The 11,848-nt window shown below is 36.9% G+C and overlaps 1 pseudogene; it reads right to left on the bottom strand.

The window, feature by feature from the left end:
• Positions 1-9,460: 9,460 nt before the first annotated feature.
• Positions 9,461-10,068, bottom strand: LOC130990873 (geranylgeranyl pyrophosphate synthase, chloroplastic-like; annotated as a pseudogene).
• Positions 10,069-11,848: the final 1,780 nt, after the last annotated feature.

The raw sequence follows: 11,848 nt of genomic DNA, 5'->3' as shown, positions 1-11,848 counted from the left end.
GAAGAACATTTTGGAGATGGAGGTTTTCATTGATTCTGGAATGGAGAGACAAGGCGAGAAAATAGAGTCAGGGGAAGGGCGAGAGATAGATAGAGGATCTGTTGTTAAAGAGGTGAATGAGGGGTTGGGTCAGCATTTTTCGACCTGGAAACGAAGAGCTAGAGTTCCAAAAAAGGGAGGGGAAGCGAGAGGAGGGAGAGGTGGCAGGGGAGGGAGTGGCTGGAATGGCTCACCGATCATTAGGAAAGGGGAAAAAAAGGGGTTCTCGGGTCTTGAAGGTGATAGGAGGATTGGTGAGGATGGGGTTGGGCAGGAGAGTGTGAGGGAGACAGGAGATGAAAGGGGTTCAGGACCAAAGAAGAGAGTCGGGGGGCCTGTGCTTGAGACGGAATCGGGTACCCCCATGAATAAAATTCCGAGACTTTCAAACAATAACGACTTGGCAACATCGGCGGAGGCTGCGGTACAGCCCCGCCGAGCCAAATGAATTGCGTAATTTGGAATGCGCGGGGGATGGGGAAACCACGCGCATTCCCGGAACTTCGTCGGATGGTGTCCGGTATTTCCCCGAAATTACTTTTTGTGTGTGAAACGAAAACTAATGCGAGGAAGTGTGACAGATGGAGATCTATACTGGCTTTTGATGGGCTTTTCGTGGTGGACCCAGTGGGGGCTAGTGGAGGCCTTATGCTTTTCTGGAAGCATCCTTTAACGGTTGACATTAAAAGTTATTCTCAAGGACATATTGATTGCATGATTGCTTGGGGTACGAGGAGGTGGCGGTTTACGGGTTTTTATGGAAATCCGGATGTCTCTAAAAGGCATCACTCATGGGAGCTCCTACGACGTTTGGGTGAAGGGATGAGTGATGATATCCCGTGGATCGTGGGTGGAGATTTTAACGAGATTCTTTGTCAGCATGAAAAAAGTGGTGGTTTGAAAAGAGCTTGGCCTCAGATGAAGAATTTTCGATGTGCTATTGATAGATGTGGTCTTAAACCTATTAAAAATGATGCTATTTTTACTTGGAGTAATAATAGAGATGGTGAGGAACGTATGTTTGTTCTTCTTGATAGATACCTTTTCAATCATCAAGGGGTGGCAGTTTTTGGGGATGCTAGAGCTAAGGTGTTGGATCATTATGGCTCAGATCATCGTGCTGTTTTGTTGAGATTGGAAGACAAGGAAGAGGGGTCTGCTGTTGGGGGGGTATAAAAGGTTCTTCTTTGAGCAGAAGTGGATGCTTGCAGAGTCTTTCTCTGCAGATCTCTTGATGAACTGGCGGATGTCTGGTGGAGCACCTCTTCATGAAAGATTATTGTCTTGCCAAAGCTTTCTTAAGAAATGGGAGAGATCAGACTACAAGAATCCTACTAAGAGGATTGAAGAACTTAGAAAGCAAAGAGTTAGGATTCTTAATAAACTTAATTATAAGGAAACTCTTGGGGAGCTTAAAGACTTGGATTTGGAGCTAGAGCGGCTTCTTGAGGCAGAGGAAATTCACTGGAAACAACGCTCGAGGGCGAATTGGCTCGGGTTGGGAGACAGAAACACTAAATATTTCCATACTTTTGCTTCGGAAAGAAAAAGGAAAAACAGAATTTCGAATCTTGTGGATTCTTTCGGGGAATTAAAAAAAGATGACAAAGATAAAGCGAAGATTTTTCAAGTTTATTTTGAAGAGCTGTTCAGAAGTGAAAAACCGAGGGATGCTGATTTTTCACAGGTTACTAGCTGTATTTCTAGAGCTTTTGATCATGATTCTCGTCAGTTGTTGGCTGCGCCCTTTTCTATGGAGGAGATTCGAAAGGCGGCCTTTCAGATGAACCCTCATAAAGCTCCCGGGCCTGACGGCTTCCCACCTTTGTTTTTTCAGAAATATTGGGGAGAGATTGGAGAGGCCGTTTCCGAAGCGGCCTTGAAAATTCTGAACGAGGGTAAAAGTATTGAGGAATGGAATAAGACTCTAATTGCCCTTATTCCTAAAGTGAAGAAGCCTACTCGGGTTTGTGAATTTCGCCCTATCAGTTTATGTAATACCATTTACAAAATGGTGACAAAGGCGGTGGCTAATAGATTGCGTGATGTTTTGGGGTCGATCATTGATGAGACTCAAAGTGCCTTTGTTCCGGGAAGGCTTATTTCTGATAATATTTTGATTGGCTATGAGTGTATGCACTGGTTGAGGAACCAAAAGAACGGGAAAAACGGTTTTGCGGCGGCCAAACTTGACATGAGTAAGGCGTATGATAGGGTTGAATGGGGTTTTCTCAAAGCGATGATGATGAAGATGGGTTTTCCGATGTCCATGATTAACACTATTATGAATTGCGTCTCTTCGGTGGAGTTTTCTGTTATTGTGAACAGTAAAGTGTTTGGATCTTTTAAGACGTCGAGGGGATTGCGGCAAGGGTGCCCCCTTTCCCCTTTTCTGTTTGTCTTGTGTGCTCAGGGTCTTTCTGCTTTACTTCATGAGTTTGAAAGCCGAAGATTGTTTGAGGGGCTAAAGGTGGCGCGACATTGCCCTACTATTTCTCATCTTTTCTTCGCTGACGATAGTTTGGTCTTTTTTAAAGCGAATGAAGACGGTGCTAATGCTATTAGATCTGCTTTGGACATTTATTCTCAAGCCTCCGGACAGATTGTTAATGTGGATAAATCAGCGGTGAGTTTCAGTCCGTGTTCGACTGCAGAAAACAAGGAGGAGGTGGTGTGTTCTTTGGGGATTAAGGAGACTAATGGACATGCTGTTTATCTTGGTTTACCCACGGTTATTATGCGACAGAAACGTTTACAATTTGACTTTCTTCGGGAACGGGTGTGTAAAAGATTGAGTTCGTGGAAAAACAAACAGTTCTCGGCAGGGGGAAAGGAAGTTTTAATCAAAGCTATTATTCAAGCTATTCCAACTTATACTATGAGTTGTTTCAAAGTTCCAGATGGAGTTAGGAAAGATATGGAGAAGGCGTGTGCGAATTTTTGGTGGGGAGAGTCGAATCAAGGGAAGAATATGCATTGGTCTTCTTGGAAAATCTTATGTACTCAAAAATCCAAAGGCGGCATGGGTTTTAAAAATCTTGAGGCTTTTAACCGTGCGTTGTTGGCTAAGCAGGCTTGGCGGATCATTAAATATCCTAACTCTCTTTTAGCTAGAATCATGAAAGGGAGATATTTTTTGGACCATGATATTATGGAGGTCTCGCCTACTTCTAATGCTTCTTACTCTTGGAGGTCTATTTGTTGGGGTAAAGATCTTCTTGCTGATGGGTTACGATGGAAGATTGGAGACGGAACTCAAATTCGGGCTTTTGGAGATGCTTGGCTGCCGGGTGGAGTTTCTGGTGTTGCAGCGGGTTTTGGTGTGGTGGATTTAACTCTTCGTGTTGCTAATTTTATTACTAAGCAGAGAAGATGGGATGAGGGAATGGTGAAGGAGAAGTTTCTTCCTTTTGAGACCCGGGCTGTGCTCTCTTTGGATATTCCTCAGGAAGAGGCGATGGATACTAGATTCTGGAAATTCGATGAGAGGGGAAAATTTTCTGTGAAATCCGGGTACCTTGCTGCTGTTGGTTTCTATGAACCTCATCCCACGACTACCTCTATCTCGCAAAAAGATTGGTGGAGTGCTATCTGGTGTGGAATTCTTCCACCAAAGATTAAGATTTTCATCTGGCGAGCGGTTAACAACTGGATTGCGACTGATGAGAATTTGAGACGTCATCACGTGCCGTCTCACGGTATTTGCTCTTGGTGCCTTAAGGAGCAGGGTTGTTCTGTGCATTGCTTTTTCTTATGTCCCACTGTGAAGCCTTTCTGGAAATCCTCTCCCTGGTGGAAGTTCCTCAAGTTTTGTGGTCCTTTCTCGATGGATGAGGTTTGTCGCCGTGTGTTGGAGGTTTGTGGGGATGAGGATTTCGCCCTGTTCTGTGTTTGTTTGTGGTGGGTGTGGAGAAGGTTGTGTGATATTAAGCATGGTAAGGCGGTGGAGATGGGTTGCGATATGATTGGTTCTTGCTCTCTGTTCTTGAATAATTTTTTAGAGGCTAGAGAGAAAGTGAACTCCCAGTTACAGCTCCTGCCAAGAGTGGGTGACTCTCGTTGGATCCCGCCGCGCGATGGCTTTCTTAGGTTGGATGTTGATGTCTCTGTTCAGGACGGTGGGCGCCTTACCGGTGCTGGTTTTCTCGTCCGGGATTGTCGTGGCAGACTGGTTGCTGCTGGAGCTCAACGGATTGGAGGTACACACACAACTCTTTTGGGTGAGCTTCATGCTCTTCTACTTGGGATCGACTTCTGTTTGCACCATGATTTTGGCCCTCTCGTTGTTTTCTCGGATTCCTTGTTGGCCATCCATGTTGTCCATGATGAGAAGATCAGTCGAGAGTCCTTATGTGAAGATTTGCTCTCTGCTTTTAATCACGCCAAAGATGTTTTTGTTTCTGAATTTAGACATGTTAGACGTGAGGCTAATCAAGCCGCTCACTGTTTGGCAAATTTCGCCTGTTCGTGTAATGATGTTATGATTTGGAAGTCGACGTTCCCTCGTTGGCTTTTGGATATAACTCATCAAGACTTCTGTTAATATAAGCTACGTTTCAAAAAAAAAAAAAAGGTCATACCACGATTGATTCAAATCTACTAGTATTAATTATATGTATTACTCACTCTACTATTAATTCAATACAAATGAATCAAAGAGCAGTAGAGCACCCACTGATATATTAATCGAAATAGTGCAAATTTTGATTGCATTTGATCTAGCAATCAAGTTCTCCCTTCGTTCCATTTGAAAATTCCTACTTTTTAATTTGAGTTGTCCTATTTGAAATGCATTATTTCATTTTGAGACATTTAGCACATAAAAAATATTTTTAGCATAACTCATAAATTATATTTATTTCATTTCAATTCAATAGATCATAAGATTTAAACGCCGGTGTTAAAATACGAATAATTTGTATTAATAAAATAAAAAAAGAGAAAATAATTGTTTTTAGTGTATATTTGTCAAGAATTATGAGAGGGAATATATTCAGTATAAGCGAAATTATAAATAATTATTTGTGAAGCACAATAATATTTGATATACATAATCAGCTATGCCGATGTACACTATGCCATATAAGCTACTCACTATATTTGTCAGTTTATATTAGACTAAGCTTATTTTAAAGAGCTTATAAAAGACGTAGTTTCTTAAGAGCTTATAAATTGTCAAAGTGTTTGGATAATTTAATTAGCTTATAAGCTAGAGAGAGAAATTTTAGTTAGAAAGAGAAAATCTTTATTAGAGAGAGAAATTCGAAAATAGATGAAATTAGAATGATCGATATATGATCAAAATAGAAACTCATAGTTGAATTATTTTCGAAAAATAAGTACTACTACCTCCGTCCACGAAAGAACTTCCTATCTTTCCTTTTTGGGACGTCCACAAAAAAACTTTCTACCTATTTTTGGACTATACTCCACCACTTATAATTACTTACTTTTCACTTTTTCACAACTCCAAATATTAAATAAAACACATTTTCACCACTCCTAATACACTCAACAACTTTTTATCTACTCTCAATACACTTAACAACTTTTTTCTTAAAATCAGTGTCATTCCCTCTTAGGAAGTTCTTTCATGGACGGAGGGAATATTATTTATAAGATAATGAGAAAATAAGTTGCGGTGGATGAACTTATATTTTTTTGAGCTTATTTTTAGAGTTTATAATCTCAGCCAAACACCCTCTGAATTCGATAGAAATATCCAAAAAAAAATCTATTTTATTATAAATATTTTTCATATATATAAATCACCTGCGCTTTTAATACTCGTACCTAAAAATTACAAGGGGTTTGAAGCCGCACAAATGGAGTTATGCTTAATTGCGATACACATATATAGGAGTATCTTATTACAAACAATTTACATACCAAAAACAAGTAAACAACCAAAGAAAAGAAAGTAGGGTGGGCAGCAGACATAGGCTAGTTGGTTAATTGACCATCGTGACTGCGTGGCGCAATCTGGACCGTCGATCAAGTTCGGACAAGAAGCAGAAATGGAATTATATTGTACGACTACGACTGTACAACCGTATGCTGACCAGCACGTATACGACGTCGTTCTCTCTACATATGCGGTATTGTACAAACTAAACTAGAAACCAAGGCCCGCTGACGTGTCATCAGCGCCGAAGCCGACGCCGATACCCATCCACTGCGACGCATTTCCATTGGATATAATGTGATTTTAATTTTCCCTTTTTAGATTGTTTTTTTTGTTTTATTAAAATAGTGAGTCGTTGTTAATAAAATTTTAAATTGTAAAATAGCGTCTGGTGTCACGATTGATGATCTCGACAATTTTAGAGTGGATTTGGTGAGATATTTGAAATAAATGAGCTGATTTTAAGTGTTTTTGGATTTGAAACATTCATTAGTTGGAACCCACTGTTTGGATTTGAAGTAGACCCGTTTTAAAATAATTTTTCATGAATTTGGAATTAATTTGGCAAAGTTTGATAAGGCATGTGATATTTAATTTTACTTTAGCCCTAATCTTTTTTTTTACATATATAAATTAGATAAAAAAAATTAAGACCGCGACAAAGGACTCGAACTCAGAACTTCAGATTTTGGGCATTAACCTCTTATCTAGGGATGTCAATCCAGTCTGAAATCCGTGGACAAGAGGGTTATGTCTAAAAATTTTCAACCTGATAAAAATTACAGCCCAATTAGCCCGCGAATTCGATATGGTCGGCCCGAAATTAACCCAAAATCATATAGGTTTGACCCGGAAATAATGTACATGTTCGCTTGATTATATGAAAATTATCTCGTTATTTGATTTTCAACTTCATTACTTTGCTTATGAAAATTAGTAAAATAAGTATTTTTTTTTTCAAAAGTTTGTGAAATGCATTTTGATGCAATATTAGAAATTCAATATTAGAATGTTATATTCATCATTTCATTTCTCTATATTTTTTATCTAATACTTATAAAATATTTAGATGTAAAAATTTAAAATTAATACTTATTTAATAAAAATATTGCATCTTTATATCTCTAAGACTTGCACATTAGTTATTATATAAGTCGATGTTGCAATGTTATTTATTTATGGTGTATTTATTTATTATAAATATAATATTATCAATAAAAATATACTAGTTAATTTTTTTAAAATAAATTTTTGAGTCCGACTTGCCCGATGTGCTAGATCGAAACCCGAATATTTAAAGTTAGGATTGGAAATTTCTAATTCAATTTTTTTCCAATCCGATTAGTCCGTACCCGAATAACCCGTAACTTAATAGGGCTAACGAGAAACTTGACGAATTGATTCAATTGATATTCATGCTCATAATGCTATGTCAACACACGTATACTTATTTGAATCATAGTTGTTATTGAATGAGTTTACACATTAGTGATATTCAGAACCGATCATCTACCCACCGTGGACAAGCATAATGTGCCCACCATTGATGTGGCAATTTTAATTAGGAAAGATAACTAATAAATCTTACTCTAATTAAAATGATCTCACTATAATTACAATTGTCACATCATGGTGGGCACGTTATGCATGCCCACGGTGGGTAGGTGATCGGTTCTGTAGTAATATTTAATGCAAGTGTCCGAGTGGGTAGCGTGTGTTTGTGTGTTTCTATACTATAGTCTATAGTGTATAGTATGAGAGTAGAGAGGGGCGGAATTGAAATAAATTTGTTATACGATATTATGATATATTTCATGAACAATAGATATAAATAAATTACTCTCCGAATTCACGCGAAACACCCTATTGTACAATTTCCTCACGCAAAATAAAAAGGAAAAAACATTGAGATAATAAATTAATGCAACTACATGCATGGGAAAAGAAAAATTAATATTGAGGAGCACTTTACACTTAGTATCTAGATAAAGTATATTCCATTGTATTTTGTTATGGCCATTAATTCATCCAACAATGTTATGAATTCACAGTAAATTTTCATAATTTAAGGACTGAAAATGATTCATAGTATTTTAAAACTAATTTTATTTTAGCCCATAGAGAGAGGATCAAAACATAATCCTAAAAATGAGAAATGAGATTAAATCTAGAACATCAAATATTCAAATCCTACAGTTGAGATTAATCATGTGAATTGAGATTAACGAATAAGTTAATAAAAATGCACGAACAACATTCTCACATGGGTTTGAATTCTTGAGAGACAAAATTTTACCACGTTGATTTAATACGGTTATTCGTGCGTTATAATTGATTTGTCTGTATCGACTTGTTCGTAAATTTTATTAACTTTGTCCATTGCATTAATTTTGTCGTAGATCTTAGATCTGGACCATAAATATAACAATCATATGGTTATAAGTCATCTCATTTATTAGAATAAGGTGTATTCTCACTCTATGCACCCCACACATATATAAGGATGAGTTGTAATAAAATCCAAAGTTATTGTGATAATGATAATCAAATTTCGTAAACGTATAATAACATAATTCTTGTTGCATTTTACAACAGATATATTTACATTCTTATATTCACATCTTCATATATTATATACGTACAATTTCAACAATTTGATTTTTATATAATATAGGAAGATGAGAAATGTAAAAATGCAAATACAATTATTATAAAATGTAACAAGAATTATGTTATTGTGCATTAACAAAATTTTGTTTTCATTTCTCACAATAATTTCAGCTATTTTTACAATTTCTCTCTCCTATCCCTAACACACGTTTTTCACTATCTTTTTATACAAATTCTCTCTCTCTTTCTCTCTCTCTCTCATATTTTTTAGTGATTTTCTAAAAAAAAATTAAAGTTGATACATAGAAAGATATTTTATATGCATCTTAAATTAAAGATAATGACAATATCTTTAATTTGGTATAAAAAATTATAAAATATGAATTTGAAATAAATAAGTTATTATAATTTAAAATTTTATGGCAATTATTTTTCTCTCTTCTCTTTCTTTTTCTCTATTCTTTGATATTGTTATCTCTTCCTTATTTACGTGATCATTATTAATTATTATTGTTATTATATATATTTTTTCTCTCTCTACTACAAAATTTATCTATTCTCTTGCCTCTTTTGATAAAATATAAGAGATGAACGATGAGAGAGAAAATATTGTTGAAACTTTAAATGCACATATATTTTTGTTCCATTTTTTAAAAATTATTTTATGTTAAATTAAATAGGGTTAAGGTGCACATCCACCCCTGAACTAGACCCCCCTAGAGCGTTTAGCCCCCCATTCTCGATCTTGGTGCAAAAACCTCCCCCATAGTCTAGAATAAGGGTGCATTTAAACCCATGAAGAAAACGGCTGTTTAACGCCGTTACCTTTAAATTTTTTATTTTTTTAATTTTGAAGTGGGTCCCACCATTTTCTTGTTTGTCCTCTACCTGAAGAATCACACTGCCTCACTCGGCGGCCACGCCATCGATGGCTGCGGCGAGTTCATGCCGTCCCCGGCCTCCAACTCGACCGGCGGGAGCAGCCTTGTGTGAATCAAATTAAAGCAGCTGCTCCTGCGCTTCCCAATTGAGATCCTGGGCGAATTCCTTGGATTTTTTGGACGCTGAGAAGCTTAGGATATGTGGTCTTATTGGTGAAATTCGCTCCCTTAACCACCGACCCCTACAACAAAGCCGCCGTCTTGTGGAGGTGGACGAACTCCAGGTGATCCAGCCCTACATCCGCCATCCTCTCCGAGCAGATATCCACCACCTGCCCCCGCACCAGCCCCTCTGCCCCGATCGAATTCGCCAGCTCCCCCAAAGCCCTTAAGATCCTCTCTGGCGGTGATCCCCTCGTCGCCATCGCCACGTGCTTGAACGCCAACTCACAGGAGCGCGACGCCAGCCAGGACTGCAACGTCTTCGCCGAACACCTTGTGGTTCGTCGGCTTTCCGTGGCAGAGGTCGTCGTTGTCCTTGCAGGGGAGGTCGTCGTGCGTCAGTGACATCGTGTGGATCATCGCCATCGCACAGGCAGTCGGCATCGCCGTCGACTCCTCGCCGCCGACCAGCTCGCAGGTATTCTCAGTGGCTTCAGTGGATGGACAATAAATGGTGGGACCCACGTCAAAATAAAAAAAATAAAGAAAACGGCGTTAAACAACCGTTTTCTTCATGGGTTTAAATGCACCCTTATTCTAGACTATGGGGGAGGTTTTTGCACCAAAGTCGAGAATGGGGGGCTAAACGCTCTAGGAGGGTCTAGTTCAAGGGTGGATGTGCACCTTAACCCAATTAAATATTTTGTCATGATCATTAATTTAATATGTATGTTAAATATTTTTCATATATAAAAAGAACGTGCAATATAAATGTATTACATATAAAAAGGTCATCTCCCTGAAAGTTTTGTTGCTCTCGCAAACAGAAAAATATTGGATAGAATGATTGAACAATCAACCCAACATTACCGTATGAAAAACAGAAAAGCAATATAAAATAAAAGTACGCACAATGGATTGTTTTTATACTTGAATGTTAATTAATTGCATTTATATATTCACTATAAAAATCCTTTTTAAACCACTCAATAGAATCTCTCTTATTGAACGGTAATGATAGAAAAAGAAATATCTTCTAATCATATCAATAATGCTAGCAACAACTAGACTTTAATGAAACTATTCTATGAAAAATCAAACATACAGATCTATCAACTAGCCTTAACAAACGAGTCTCTCATTCAAGGAATGTTAGGCATACTAATCTCCCACTCAATGTGTGTTTTGAACTAGATGTCTGGTAAGATGTGGGAACAATAGCTTTGAGCTCCTGCATTTGTATATGTCCTTGTATGGACTGGTGCCGAATGCAGTGAGCTTTGCCCCTATTTATATATCCAATATATGCTTGATGGGCAAGAAAAACGTGGCTGAGGACATGGGTAATGGACGTGCCTTCTAGGTTTAACTTAGAGCCAAAATAGTCTTGTTGGTTAAGCAAATTAACGAACATCCCTACTTTAATGGAAGACTAAGTCTTGCAAGCTTTAAACCTTCTCATTCCTTCTTTGTAGTATCCGTAGGTATTATGACCAAGTCTAAATTAAATCTCCCCTTCCTTTCTTTTTAGATATTCGAAAATATAAAAATATAGAAATTAATTCTCTTAAAAATATTTAATGAAGAAGATAAAATCAAGAATTTATTCAAAAATGAATAAATAATTATTAGAGTTAAAAAAAATTCTAATACTCCCAAACTAATATTGTTGTACCATTTACTTTTTAAACATCATGAAATTTGATTTATGAAAAACATATTCAATTACATCTTAAATTACAGATTTCGAGAAAATCTTTAATTTATGGTAGATTTAATCAAAACTATTTTTAGAACGAATAAGTCTTTTCTTCATGTTGACATACTATAATTTTTTTCAACAAATTTTTTTATTAAATTTATTTTATTTTTGATAACATTTTTTAAGACTTTATTTACACATAATTTTAGTTCTAAATAGATTTTAGTGCAGTTAAGGAGAAATAAATTTTAATAATTAATTTTACAACTCTTTACTTTTAAAAATGATAAAAAAAAATTAATTTAGAATGAATAATTATAATAATTTAATGTTCTAAATTATATTTTGTCCTTTACTCTCTACTTTAATGAGTGTTAACTTTCTCTTTAATGACATGTTTACTTTTTTTCTACTCCTTCCGTCCACCAATTCGTGTCAATAATTTGCCGTTTTGGTTTGTCCACCAATTCGTGTCCTACCCATTTTTTAGTAACTATTTCCTTGACAAATATGTTGGGGTCCCGGAGGGTTGACTGACAGGTGTATGGG

Source organism: Salvia miltiorrhiza, chromosome 6, assembly GCF_028751815.1.
Source record: "Salvia miltiorrhiza cultivar Shanhuang (shh) chromosome 6, IMPLAD_Smil_shh, whole genome shotgun sequence".
In the NCBI taxonomy this organism is placed as follows: domain Eukaryota; kingdom Viridiplantae; phylum Streptophyta; class Magnoliopsida; order Lamiales; family Lamiaceae; genus Salvia; species Salvia miltiorrhiza.
This window is presented reverse-complemented; position numbering and strand designations above follow the sequence as displayed.